The following is a 15051-nucleotide window of genomic DNA, read 5'->3' on the forward strand; positions in this document are numbered from 1 at the left end:
TAAAATGCTCCGGGCTTTTTTAATTCACGTGCTCAGAACTGTCAGGAGAGCGCCTTCATTAAACTAGTAATTGACAGATTGGTTTTGTTGATCCCCAAGACCTTGCTTATTTCCTAAACAGTAGGGGGTCTAAAATGAGGAATTGTCTGAAAAGAACGAAAATAAAATAGGGATAGAGGGTTTGGATTGGCCCCAGTTGCCGGACTCTTGTGAAGAAGCACAATATTCCCTCGGAAAAGAAATGGCAAGGGTGTATTTTCCTCTGGAGCCTCATCAGTGATGATAAATGAAGCCAAATTAATCCTCTGTTGGTCTCATTTGCTTCCCTCTTTGGAGCTGTATTCCCCTGCATGATTGTTTGTAACTGAAGACAATCTCTTAATTGTTCTTTTAAATAAACCTCCCAAAGCTTCCAGTTTGGTTCAGGGGGTGGGAATTCCATGATACTGAGGCTGCCATTCAGGGCCATCCTTATGGAAATAAATTGCATAACTGAAGTGTCTCATATCCTGCTCCACTGGATTTTTCTTCAGGGATCTATCTCCAAATCACCAGCATATTTTTAGAAATTCAAACAAAAACTCTTGAGTGTCACAATATCCTGCTAATTAGCCATTGTTTGTAATGTAGCCCCTCTCTGTTTTTCCCATATTCATCTTCCTTCTCCCCAGAGTTGCCCATCATCCATTTATTACTTGTGCTATATCTCTAAAGTTTATGCTTAAAATTTTGAAACATTTCATAACAAAGACCACCAGCAACTTCATTAACCAGTGAAATATTAAGTAAGTCATTTTATTCTATCTCATATAGACTTCCTTTAGCAGGGTTTTTATTTGTTTGTTTGTTTTTGAGAATTTTGAACTTCCAGTCACTCTATATTCAGCAGTCTGACTTTAGGTTTGCACAAACCTCACCCAGAAAGGCCACTTGTGGAAACATAGCACTGAACTCCATTGTTGCCTTGTCCCACCAGTGTCCCAATGCATTTTAAACCTATCCTTTCCTCCTTAGAAAAATGCTCCTGAGAATTCACAGACACCCATCGTCCTATCTTATCTCAGGAATGAAGTGCCAGCAGTACTGAGGTGGATGTGGGGAAGTGAAAACATAATCAGGGGGAGGCAGAGTACGGGGGCCACCCTCAGTGCTTTAAAAGGGCAGCCCTCAGAGTCATGGCTAGAGCTCGTGTGCAATGAGTATCGCCCAGATCTGAGCAGGAGAAGAGTCTTGGAGCAGTCCAGAAGCAAAATCCAAGAGCCAAGTTATCATGAAGGTGAAGATAATAGCATCAGAATCTCCTGGAAAACTATTTTATTTTATTTTTAATTTTTTAATTTTTATTTTTAAAGATTTTATTTATTTGACACAGAGAGAGAGATAGCCAGAGAGGGAACACAAGCAGGGGGAGTGCAAGAGGGAAAAGCAGGCTTCCTGCTGAGCAGGACCCTGGGATGGGGGGCTCGATCCCAGGACCCTGGGATCATGACCTGAGCCGACGGCAGACGCTTAACGACTGAGCCACCCAGGCGCCCCTGGAAAACTATTTTAAATAATTGGACTCCCTTTTGAAGAACCAAGTCCTCTCTTATACACATATGCCAGGGACGTCTTCATCCTATTGTTGATGTTTGATCCATTGCAGTAGGGCATCTGGCACTCACGGAGAGGGTGGTGATGGTGAGGTTGGAGGAAAGCCAGATCCAGGAAGGGCTTCAGTGGCCATGTTCCGTAGCTTCCTCTTCTTCCTAAGAGCAATGGGAAGCCACCAAAAGGTAGAGTCGGCATGAATTTCTGGTCACAAACTGAGTTGTGAGGAAAGACGTTACTTCTACAGTGTTCAGCATTCTACCTTAATTTCTATTTTAAGCTCATTCCACCAGATGGCACATAATGAATTACTATCAATTCTCTAGAAATTCTATCAATTCGGGGTTCTTTAATCAATGTAAGAGTTCATCATTTCCCATCCCCAGAGTTGCGTGTTCCTTTTACGGGTGCTCTGTTGTCAACCACTTCTAGGGAAATGAATGCTGCTCCATCTTTCTTCATGGTTGACGCCCCCATGCCATTCTCACTGGTGCATCCAGTATAGAGGCATTAGGTTATGAATATCCTAAATGGCCCCAAACAGCAAGACCAACGGTAGAATGCAGGATATGAAAACCTTATTCTGCCACAAATCGTTTTTAAACGTGGATGGGAATATGATCATAAAATAGATCGTTCTGTGGATGCTCTGTAGGTAAAGGGTTGAAGAGATACAGCAATGGATGCAGAGAGCCCTAAGGATATTATAAATAATTTCAGGATTGCGATAGATGTAGCTTGGGCGAGGGTGGTTGAGGAGAGATGGAAGTAAGAATATGGGCTCATAGGATATATATAGGATAAGAATGACAGAATTTGGTAAAAAGGTTGGATATTGGACTGAAGGAAAGGTAACCCCTTGGGTTTCTGACTTGAGCAACTGGATGTGTGTGGGTGCTGTTGGCTGGGTGAGAGAACAGTAAAGGAAGATCTGGGAAAATAGCCCCAGGTGATTTTGATATGTTGACTTTGAGAGGCCTTTCAGACATTCAAGCGAATGTTAGCAGGACCAATGTAATGGATGGAGACTAAAAGGAGAAGTCTGAGCTAGAAATATAAATGAGACCTCTGCGTATGGATCCTTTCCATAAAGATGGGTATAGATGAGAGTGTTAAGAAGGAGAGTCTACAATAGGAAAATAATGCAGACATGAGTCCCATCTTTTATTTACATTGGTACAAGTTTCTTATTGGCTGATTCAAAGAAGAGTGAGTGAGTACCCATGGCACACCAAATGTCTTCCTCTGTATTAAACAGTCAGTGGTCCATCACAGAACGTAGAAATATCAACACCTCCAACTTCAGAGTAAGTCTTCTGCTCACCAAGGTTCTTCATCTCTGTGCTAATGAGAGTTTTGTTCTCTTTCGTTTGCTATTTTGAGATATTTAATCTCCAGGCTATTAACAGTGAGCATCAAGCTCCCTTTCTTGTGCAGTGACAACGTCTGCAGCCTGCTGTGGTTCTTCATGATTCCAAAGTGATATCCCCACTATAAAAAGAAGATGGTAAGTTTTCTAATCTTCTGTATTAAATAAAACAAGAGAAACAATACCTGGAAGAGTTATGGAACTTACTAATGATTTAAAAAAAATGAAAGTTTATTCAATTGTAAATAGTTTATAATAGATTTCAAGTCTCTGCTCCCCAAGTCCAAAGTTCAATTCATCTATCAAACTCTATCCTAGAAAGATAAATATATGCACACATGTTCCCAAAATAAACACAGCTTGTTTCTAACAAATAAATCTGTGCCAAAAGTCCTAGAATTTCTGATGAGAGTAGGAAGTGTGGATTCTTAGGAAGGGTGCAACGATTATTTAATAATTAATCAAACAACAAGCCCTAAAAAAAGTGTTGCATAAATAGAGAGATTTTAAAATTTTCTGTTTTCTTTTAACTATTTCTCAAACAAAAGGGAAAATGTGATAACCTCAAATTTAATGAAAACATGTTAAATACAGTTTTTAAATGGGAGCAAAAGTGATGAAAATAACTAAGAATGAAAGGAGGAACAACAGGTTAGCACTGGGTGACATTTCAAAATACATTTATGCTGATTTATTTTTAAAAGTTCAAATATTTACATAAATTATACCTAACATTAATAAAACCAACAGAATGCCTGTGTTTCCATTTTCTAGGGATGTAAAGGTAGGTTCTTTGTGTAGTGTGTCCAAGAATATTCTCCTCCTAGTTCTTTGGTCATCATGGAACATTGAGACAACAATAATTCCTGGGTGTTGTACTTCTGAGTAAAGGGGTAGCAATCCAGCCTCACACTTCTACCATTTAACCAATTTATATTTCCAGAGTGTCATTGAGGCGATGCCAAGGACCCGGGGATAAAAAACATGGTCAGTGAAACCCAAAGCCAAAGAAGGATGTGTAAAGGGGACCCAAAGCCAAGCGTCATGGTGTGTACCATAAAGCCTAGAAGGGAAGAGGAGTGGGGAAGTGGGGGGGGGGGGTGCAGCTAAAGTATTCCGTGGAGACCTCATAGAAGAAATGGGGTCCAAAATGTGCTTTGAAAAATTAAGTGCAAAAGAATGCCAAGTGTTTTGAAGAAGAACTGCAGGAGGCAAGAATGACAACAATGGTATTTGTGACTCATTTACAAAACAAGAAAAAACAATAAAACCCAGTCCTGTTGCAATAGGAGTTAGTTTGAATCAATTAGGAGTTAAATTAGCAGTAGGTTGGAGCGGATTTAACTTCTTTCAATACCAGAAGACTATTAAAGGCAAAGAAAAATGTCATGACTGTAATTGTTTTTATTTCAGTGCCAACCAAATTTATTTATTTTTTCTCTTACAGGCAAAGGATGTATCTTTGGGTACATCTCAGCACTTCATTATTCCAAATGTTTACATCCAAACAGAGCAGAGACACCTATCAAGTACCTGAGGAAAGAGGCCACAGCCAGAACTGCATCGGACAGCAACAAATCCTTGCCCTTGGACGTCCGTCCCCCAGGATGATCTGTGCAGGATGTAAAGCCAGAACAACTTTCATAAACTTAAACTTGTTCATCTCAAATTCTGTCTCTACCACCCAAATATATTACAGTTCCTCTCCATCTGTAAAGGACAGGAGGTTGTTCTTATCTAAAGTAAAAAGGAATAAGACTACTGTAGATGGAAGTTTCAGATACTCGGAAGTAAGGAGCAGATAGCTTCAATCAATAGTGAATAGCTCTGGGTGAACTTGGATCTGGTATAAAGGATACAACACAAAACAGTTCCATCTGAAGATAATAAGTTTTCAGTCAAAAAGAGGCAGTAACTGTGATGCATGTCATTCATGATTTCTTTTTTATTCCTTTTTTATGTACAGCTCAAATATTTGAGACTTGGGAAGTAGAGGTTCTGCTAGATCTAATATTTTGATCTTCCTTTGAATTTAGTTTAAAAAAATGGAAAGCTCCCAGTTGTTATATAGCTCCCTGGATTTTGTAATTTAAGTGAAAAACACTGAAAATGAGGACTTCTTAAATCTAGACTGCAGTCATATCTATTTAATTGCACTTTTTCTTGTGCTTCTCTAAGCTAGACTATTACACTTAGCAAAAAGCTTAGTAGCATAATTACAGTGCTATAAAACATTTTCTCCCTTTTTTTAAACTAGCATCTTCATCTGCCACATTTCAAGATGCATCACTAAATTATACAACCTGACAACTATTAAGGTTTTTGCTATACTTCACAAATCAAGAAAAAAATATGCTTCATTTTCAGGGTAAGTTATTTTAATTGTCCTAATGCCTAAAGCAGTATCTACAAAATCTTTGAAGATATTAAATTTATTTTATAAAATCAGATTTTTCATAAATCGATATAATATTATATATATTATACATATTATATCTAATAAAGAAGTACTAAAATTCCAAATATTATTTTCTGATAAAAGTCAGAAATATTAACTGAATTCAAAATATATAACTGTTTCACTGTATACAAAACTATAATCCAATATATCCTCTCCTAATCCTGAAAAATCACCAGGTAATCAAGTTTTATATTATTTGCAGGCTTCTAAAGAATATGCTCTCTCCTTCTTGAGAGTTTTTCCCTCCTCCTAACAGATGAGTTTATTGTCTCCACTTCCAAGTTGATTTTTACTGTTGTTAAGTCTTTGAAAATTGTCTTATCTCAAAATCTAGCCAACTAGGTTTGCCTTTTTGGCATCACTTGGTATTATATCAATCTCCTCTGTGTACCAAACGCAAAATAGAATGCTTCCACAGTCTCCACTCATCTCGTTACTCCTCTACACAAATATTTTGGATTGAACCATGTCTGTCTTTTTCATCAACCATAAAAGCTGCAAAAGTAATTCTACAAGATAATTTGTCTTCAATGGGATTCCTAGTTACACTTCCTTAGTCCATAAGCAAATTTTAATATGCAGGGGATCCAAAAAAAACTATCAATAAAAAAATCTGTATTACATTATAAAGGTACTAGCCACAATTTAAAGTATACATAATGATAAAATAAAACATTTTAACTATTTATAGCATTAGATTAATTTCATAATACTCAATTTTCTTTTTATCAGTGAAGCAAACATTTAAGAGTCTTTTTATATTTAAATTCATTTACATCAGAGGTGCCTGCAATCCACATTTTTATTAAAAAGACAATAAGCATTTGGTTAAGAGGCTTGAAAAAACATGTTATTTTGAATATTATATAGTATTTTTCTATCATTGAAGACTGTTGAGCGGTGCCTGGGTGGCTCAGTTGGTTATGTGTCTGCCATCTGCTCAGAGTCCTGGGATCAAGCCCTGCATCAGGCTCTCTCTTACTGCCCTTGCTTCTGCTCATCTGCAAATAAATAAAATCTTAAAAAAAAAAAAAGACTGTTGAAAAAATTTTTTGGTTGTATGATTTCATTTATTTTATTTTATTTTTTTAAAATTTTTTTGATGGGGGGAGGGGCAGAGGGAGAGTGAGAGAGAGTCTCAAGCAGGCTCCATACCCAAATACTTTCTATATGAGCTTACTGAGATACTAACATGTCTGGAGAGAAAAAAATTTGTGTTTAAGTGAAAATGCACCTTCTTCATGACAGTGATTTACTGAATTCAACAAATGGTTCAAAACATATTCCTACCTTAGATAAGATTCTCAATCTTGCTATGAACTTGGTCCACAAGATAACACAGACATTTAACAGAGTTCTGGTATCATAGAGCCTAATTCTTCAATTATGAAATATATTTTGCTTCTAAATAGAGTAGTTCTAAAAATTAGTTGGTCACCAGCTAACTGCAGTAGTTAACATAGCAGGAAATTGCTTTTGCAACATTGCTCGAGAGAAACACAGTGATTTTTCTTAGCCTTAGTTTATAATCTTGGATCCATCAAAAAGATCCTTGATATCCATTAAAAAGTCCTTTGTGGAGCTGAAAATGGTTCTCATGTTGAGTTGTCTTTAATTTTTATTTCCCATACATAGCATTGTAAACCCATAGAATTCCTCTAGCTAATACCCTCTAGCTAAGGTCATTTTCTCCTTTCTGCAACTCCTACCCCCTCAAGGCTACTTGTTGCTGTCCAGTTTAAATATATACTTCTGAACACTGCCATCAAATCCATCCACTGACTGGCCCAAGATAAACTACATGCGTAATGTTTTCTTGCCTCTGAATTGCGGATCGAAATCCACACTTTGCAACAGTATTTTATTAATGAATTCTAGTTATTTTCAATGTACAAGTATAATCCCTGCTATTCCATTTAAGCTAATATCTATATTTTGCCACTCATATATGTTTCTTTTCTTCCTTGTTAATAGATTCCTTAAGAAATAATGTCAAGTATTCCTTAAATATGCATTCCAAAATGTGGAAATCTTAAGTGAGCATCACCCAACTTGTCGGCAAACACTGAGGAAGAAACTTGTAATGAGCAAAATAAAATCTTGTAAGCCTGGAAATTTACTAGAAAGCAAGACAAATGGTTGAAATTGTTTCTCAGAACAGCAACAGTACTTGAGAGCAATAAAAAATGTGATAATATTTAATGGCCTTTGTTAATACATGATAAAGTCCCTAAATTGTAATTTACAATCAAAACAGTTGGTGGCACCTTTGAAACAATTTTTTGTTTTTGACGGCATCTATGTTTCCTGCAAGTTCTTAGACAATCACATTAATATATAAAATCTTCGTAATTATATAGGTTTAGACATATTTTCTATAATATTATTTTAATGTAACTTCCATTAACATATATGCTCTGAAAGAATAATAATAATAATAGCATCTGTGCCCTCAAGTGATGGTACTTATTACTCAGATATTTTTGCAAGGGTTATAGCCTGATAAAAACTTTGACTTCCTCTTAAAAACAAACCAGGAATCCCTTGGAAACAGCATTTCTTACCCAGACACAAGATCAGGCTCAGTAAAGTAAATACAGCAATGTGGGAAGGGTTGAGGAGATGTATTAACAGCTTCTTAAATGTCCCCAATCTTCTTAGATGCTCTTTCCCAGTAGGCTGTTACATGGCTTAGAACTTCCTACCAGAGAAAATTGTTCTTTGGGATAAAGTATTACAAACTCACTACAATCCTTTTCAAAGGCAAATGTCCTTGAGAAGTATAATGCATTGAGGCTTAACTACTGTTAGCATCAAGAAAAGTTTAAGTGGCATTTAATCAGTGTTTCCATAGATAGACATATGTGTAAGGTTTTGTAGTTTTTGTTCGGGCTGGTGAGGGATAGTTTATACCACTTCTTTCCTGAATTTGAAACCAAGTAAGAGGTAGGTTCACACAGATGACGAACAGATTCTATAAAACTGGATTGAGAATGCAGCTTTGACCAGCTGCATTGTATACTTCTTTTTTTTTTTTTTTAAGATTTATTTATTTGAGAGAGCGAGAATGAGAGAAAGAGAGTACATGAGAGGGGGGAGGGCCAGAGGGAGAAGCAGACTCCCTGCCGAGCAGGGAGCCCGATGCGGGACTTGATCCAGGGACTCCAGGATCATGACCTGAGCCGAAGGCAGTCGCTTAACCAACTGAGCCACCCAGTCGCCCTGCATTGTATACTTCTAAGCATTTTAACCCAGGATTCTACCAACCCATTCCCCAACTGCTCCAGAAGTTTAAACAGGGAAGAATGGAGGGGAATGTACTGTTCTCTTGGGCAGTGTAGTGAGCAAGAGAAACAAAGCCAGACACTAAAGTGATAAGGACAGATTTTAATCGGCAATATGCTACTGCAATTGGAAGAGGGTCCATCTTGAACTGAGCTCAACTTCGATTTGTTTAGAGGTGACTGGCATTTAAAGGGAGGATGAGGGGAATGTGAGGGTGATCTGGCTGTGACATCTGTCACCTCATTGCTGGCCCCTGGTTGATTCAGCTGATCTGGTTGGCCAGTGGTGTTCCCTTCCTCCCTCACCGCTCCAGTGCCTTCTTCCCTCCCGAAGTGACGAAGTGACGTGCTCTGTGGAAGAGGACAACCTTCCCTGATGGAGGAGGACCATTCTCTGGGTATGCGAGTAGGTGCGCTCTCCTGCCAGGACCTCCAAACAAGCTCTCAAGGTCCATTTGTAGGAGAAGGTAGGGTAGTCGAGATTCCAAGACTCCAGACACATTCAAATGGGACGCTTTGTTTAAAAATAAATAAATAAATAAGTAAGTAAAATAATAAAATAAAATAAAATAAAATAAAATAAGAATGAGGGAATAGGGAGGGGAAATGGTATGGTAGGCAGTCAGGAAAGTGGAAAATCCCTAAGGGTAAGTCAGTGTTATTGCCAATTAGGCCAAGGGTGTCTTTTAGCTGACAATTACATAAGTTAGGATTCTATCCTTTCAAAAACACTGGGAGACAGGGGCTCTATCCTCCTGGATGATTACATTTCAAAGAAATGGCTTTCAGATCATTGATAAAGACTCTCCTGATTTGTAGGAGATATACATCTCAAAGGGACAAGAAAAGGATTTCAGTATTGTAAGCCCTTTTTAGTAAAAGCTCTAAGAAAGGGAGATTAAGGGCCTATCTCAGGTGTTGGCTAGAACAAGAAGCAAATTCTTTTGACAGCCCTGAGTCTGGCCAGACAAAAACTCAAAAGGCGGCTGCCTGGGTTGTCCAAGGGACTCAACCTTAGGCTATTAGAAGCCATGTGAAAGTTCGGTCAAGTCACTTAGCATAGGGGTTTGAATGGAGTGTCGTACTGAGTTTTTGCAGTTTTTGGTAACCAACAAAGAAAATACTCAGAAGGGGTCAAAGTTTGAGCATGCTGTCTCTCTGCCCAATCTCGGAGGGGCTGGAAAAAGGTAAGAGTTACCTTGTCAATATAACCAGGAAGGCAGATGTTTCTACACTTTGGATCCAGGCAGAACTAACTACTAAAAGCAGAGTGGGAATGGTCCCTAGAGCAATGGTTCTCAAATGGAATGATTTTGCCCCAGGTGAACATTTGAAAATGTCTGGAGACAGTTCTGTTTGTACGTCCAAAGGAAGTGGGGAACTGTAAATGGCATCCAATAGGTGGAGGCCAAAGATATTGCTGTAAGGGAGGAAAAGTAATGTTTCCTGTACCCTTCTGAGTTTGTAGATGAGATCCCTATAATAAAAGACAGATTAGGAAGAGAAAAACAAACAGAAGTTGATTAACATGTACATCTCATGTATGCATGGGAGACACCTAGTGAAAAATGGGTAACTCAGAGAGGTGGTTTCAGAATTCAGGATTAAATACCAATTTAATAGGAAAGAGAAGGAATGTAGGCCTCTTGGGCGAGAGTAAATGGTTTTTAGGAAAATGAGCCTTTAGAAGAATAGATGAGAGACATGTTAGTTTGTGACAAAGTCTGTCTGGGTGTGGTGTCAATTTCTAGTTTCCTGTCCTGTGATGAGTGGGTAGATGAAACTGTGGGTCGATGGAACTCCCCACAAGTTTTGTGACAACTGAGTTGCTTTTGGAGAATCTGTCTTTAGGCAGATAGAGGGAGTTCAGAGACCGCCTCTCCCATCATTTGGTGTTTTGCAAGTGCCTGCGGCTCAAAATAATCAATGTACCAATGTGACATATTTGGGGGTGGCATGTCCTGGACTCCTACAGTCATATTTTGAGGTGGCATATTCTGTTACCATATACTGCTTAACATCCTATGATGCATAAGACAGCCCTCCACAACAAAATTTACCCAGCCCAAAATGCCAACAGTAACAAGATTGAGAAAACTGCCAAAGAGTTTACAATGCATTTTAAGATTCATTACTCATATTACTCTTACAACTACTGCAAAAGAAAGGGTTGAGAGATACCATCATTTAACATAAGGGAGAGCTGAGTCCCAAAAGTTTAAAAGATTTTCCCTGCATTGCACATTTAAACCCAGACTTGCAATTGTAAATAGCTTTATACTCCCTTTTGAAGAGGGTAGATAAGCAAATGAAGTCTCACACTTCCTGGAATAACAGGTTTAAGAGAGGGGCCAAAGTAGAGAGGCTCTATAATCAAGGAGGCAGAAGAACGACTCTCCATGGAGTCTGGAGAGGGACCATGAAAGGAAAACTAGTAAGAATTCTAGAGACAAGCTTAATCAGCCTTAGTTAACAAGAATCTGACATGCCAGAAACATACAGCAGGACAGAGATACTTTCCTACACTAATCATATTTGAGACATGTTATTTGATGGGGAAAATTGATATTAATCATAAATTGCTATTATTAGTGGGATCTCCTCATTTTCCCACAAATTGTATGTGGTCTTAATCTTAGATGAGATCATGGTACTTTTGAATAACAATTTCCTCCAAACAAAGGTCAGATTCTCTCTGCTAGTTCAGGTGCTGCTGCATACTTTTAGGGGTGTCTCACAGTTGAGGTGTTGGTGACCATGCAAAATTTGTGAGGTGTAGTTAAATGCAGGCAATGGCAGGCACTATTATAGAAAAGGATTTCTTAAATTGGGAAAAAGGTATAATTTGGTGAATATTGAGTAGAAATTGAAAAGAGACCATGACCAACTTGTTGCTCGGTATGAAATATATCACACTCCATTATTACAAATAGAGGTTTGAGCTAGAATTTACACTTCAGCAAGTGATGAAATAAAAAGAGTCTCTTCCATTACCAATCAGTCAGTCTTCCAGATGGTTGACACTGTGGTGGTCAGAAGGTCCTGTGGGGAGAGAGACATATAAACAATTGACTATAATAAAAGCTAAGAGCTATAATATTAATATAGGAAAGTAATATGAAACATGGGAAAAAGAAAGGAATGAAAGATGGTATGTAAAGTTGTATTAGGATTTTCCAGAGAAACAGAACCTCTCTCTCTCTCTCTCTCTCTCTGTATATAAATACACACACAAACTTTTGTTTGTGTACATATATATGTTTGTGCAAATATATATGTGTGTGTATATATATATATATATGATTGATGTTGATTAACATGTATACCTAGGTGTAAATGGGAGAAAGAGAGATATATACATATATGCATACATAGAGAAAGAGAGATTTATTATAGGAATTGGCTCATGTGGTTATGGAGGCCAAGAAGTCCCATGATTTACTATCTGTGAGCTGGAGAACCAGGAAAGCTGGTGGTGTGATTCAGGCAGTGAGGGGAGGTCGGATGGTAGACTGATGGTGTAAATCTGTTTTGAATCACGAAACCCAAGAAGCAGAAGTACCAGAGTCTGAGATCAGAAGAAGATAAATGTCTCAGCTCAAGCAGAAAGAGAGTGAGTTCATCCTTCCTTTGCTTTTTTGTTCTATTTTGGGCTTTCAATGGATGCTGTCTATCCACATTGGGGGTGGCCATTTGCTTTACTCAGTTCACCAACTCAAATGCTAACCTCTTCCACAGCCACCTTACAGAAACACCAGACATGTTTTATCAACTATCTAGGCATCCCTTAGCCCAGGCAAGTTGGCACATAAATAAAATTAACCATCAAAGTCTACCTTTTCTCAATTTAATACTTATACACATTTCCTTAAACCATATTTAATCTCCAAATAAAGGCAACAATGAGGTCATAATTCCACCTAATTTGATACAACTAAGTTGTATATGACTGAAATGCACTAATCCCTTCCCAAGAAGAGGATGTAAAGTCCTTGAATAATATTTACTTTTCTCCTGATATCCTAGCACTTGAGTACTATAATGCAAAATTAATAATACTTAAATACTGATATAAAGTCAATACATCTTATATTACATAAGAAGAGACTTAAGAGAGGAACAGAACAAAGACATTTGTTTAATATGTGTATATATGCACATAAATATATTCAAAACAAAATAAGGAATACTCATGACAGTCCTTGTTTCTGTAATCAATTATGTGGTTGTAGCCAGAATTCTTAACTACCTTCTTCTACTGCCCATTTCGTATAACCTTAGCCTTTAGCAAGCACATCAGCTGGTCATGGTTTTTTACCTAGTGGGGTGATCCAAACTTTTAATCCTGAAGGGTTGGGACAATTATTAATCTTTATTATTATTATTATTTTTTTAAATGTAAAGTTTTATAAAGTAAACAAGCCCATAGAAAAGCATAAGATTATTTCAGTCCCATTTCAGAGTTAGCCTAAGATGGTTTTTCTTAAAAGATGGTTTCACTTAAAAGTGAAATCCTTCAAGCACAAGCAGGGTTCCTGCAGCTAAGAATATCTCTTCTTCAGCAAACAATTTACCTTCTTGATTTTGGTTGTTTTTACTGAATTCTGATTTTTAAAAAAAATTTCTCCAAGATGAACACTATACTACTGATCAAGAAAACCTTTAAGAAGAAATGGTGCAGTGCTGTCTGGAAAACAACAACAACCCAATCCAGGCAAGACTAGTCTGGAACTTGACATGGACAGACTAATCTTGCCTGGATTGGGTTGTTGTAGTTTTCCATTGACTTTGATGATAGGCATGGTAAAACCAAAAGATACCCTAAGGAATCACCTGTGTTCCAGACATTCTTGTCCTTACCTCCATTAGAAAGTAGCAGTCCATTTCCCATTGGTGGTCAGGATCAATCACCCCAGCCAACACTATAAATCCCTTTCACGCCTATTGATTCAGAGGCATGAGAAGCTCCCAAGGCAAGCAGGCAGTCTTAACTTCCAGTTCAATGGCATTGTTGTTGTGTCTTTTAGTGGAAGGATTCCTCTCTCTGGAACTAAGACCTCTAGGCCAGAAGAACATAAAGTCACAGGAACAGAAAGCAAAAGTTTTGCTAGGGTGTCACTGGGAATAATAGTGAGTGGTGTCATTCCCATTTCAACCCCCTGATTCCTGGACCCATGAATCCTGGACCCATTAATTCCCCCAAAGGGAAGCTAGGACAACTCAGAGGAGAATATGTTTTAGACAGATCTTAAATCAGATGTACTTTCAATTTTAAAAAAGTAGAGAGGATAACTGAAGGATGAAAAGCATAAACAAAGGCATAGTTTAACAAAAGATCATGGCATGTTTGGGAATGGAATATGTTCCTAAGAGAGTAGAATACGTGGTTGGATGATGAGAGAGGAGATACGAAGATGGGATGGGCCCTTTGCAGTCTAACTGAGGAGAAAATTTTAATATGGGTAAGAAATAAATGATAAAGCCTGAACTAGCACTGTGAAAGGGAAAGAAGAAGAAGTCAAGTGTAATTCTTTTTTTTCTTTAAGATTTTATTTATTTATTTGAGAGAGAGAGAGAGAAAGAGCATGAGTGGTGTGGAGGGAGCAGAGGGGAGGGGAGGGGAGTTCCACACTGAGCTGGGAGCTCATGAGGAGGGGAGGAGGGAGGGGCAGAATATAGGGAGAGGAAGAAGCAGACTCCCTGCTGAGCAGGGAGCCCAGGTGGGGCTCCATCCCAGGACCCTGAGATCAGGACCTGAGCCCAAGGCAAATGCTTAACATTGAACCACCCAGGCGCCCCAACAATCAAGTGTAATTCTAAAAGAAAACTCTTACTGCACTCACAACAGTTCTGACACCAAATGTGGCTTTTCCCCTCATGTTAAGTAATTCTGACACTAACTACCTGGAGTTAGTGCAGATCCCCCAGGTTAAGGGCTCAGTCCCACAAGACTGCTCCCACTTCAGAGGCCAACTGCAGGTAGTGGGTCCCCAAGTACCCACACTTCTGCCTAACTCGGCTACAAATCAGGAGTTCCCACAACCCCATCCACCCCGTTTGACAATTTGCTATCATGGCTCACAGAACTCAGCAAAACATTTTATTTACTATTCCCAGTTTACTATAAAGGATATTACAAAGGATAAAAAAGAGCTGCCAGATGAAGAGGTACATAAGGTGAGGTCTAGAAAGGTCTGGAGCATAGGAGCTTCTGTCCCTGTGGAGTTTGAGATGCATCACCCTCCGGGCACATGGATGCATGCACCAGCCCAGAAGCTCTCCAAACCTCTGCATTTAGAGTTTCAATGGAGTTTCCATTATTTAGGCATGACTGAATAGATCAGTGA

General features: G+C 38.4%; 1 long non-coding RNA gene across 2 annotated transcripts; it reads left to right on the top strand.

Moving 5' to 3' along the window:
- Nucleotides 1-1489: 1489 nt before the first annotated feature.
- On the top strand, nucleotides 1490-7516 carry LOC118001158. Of its 2 annotated transcripts, XR_004676632.1 has the most exons (4): nucleotides 1490-3097; nucleotides 3903-4006; nucleotides 4407-5327; nucleotides 7395-7516. It is a non-coding gene; the product is annotated as an uncharacterized LOC118001158 (long non-coding RNA). The 2 variants fall into 2 exon arrangements; XR_004676633.1 differs by lacking the exon at nucleotides 7395-7516 and having other exon boundaries at nucleotides 4407-5379.
- The last annotated feature ends 7535 nt before the right edge of the window (nucleotides 7517-15051 follow it).

The sequence above is a fragment of the Mirounga leonina genome, unplaced genomic scaffold (assembly GCF_011800145.1).
Source record: "Mirounga leonina isolate KUSES-001 unplaced genomic scaffold, KU_Mleo_1.0 Mir_53, whole genome shotgun sequence".
Taxonomy (NCBI): domain Eukaryota; kingdom Metazoa; phylum Chordata; class Mammalia; order Carnivora; family Phocidae; genus Mirounga; species Mirounga leonina.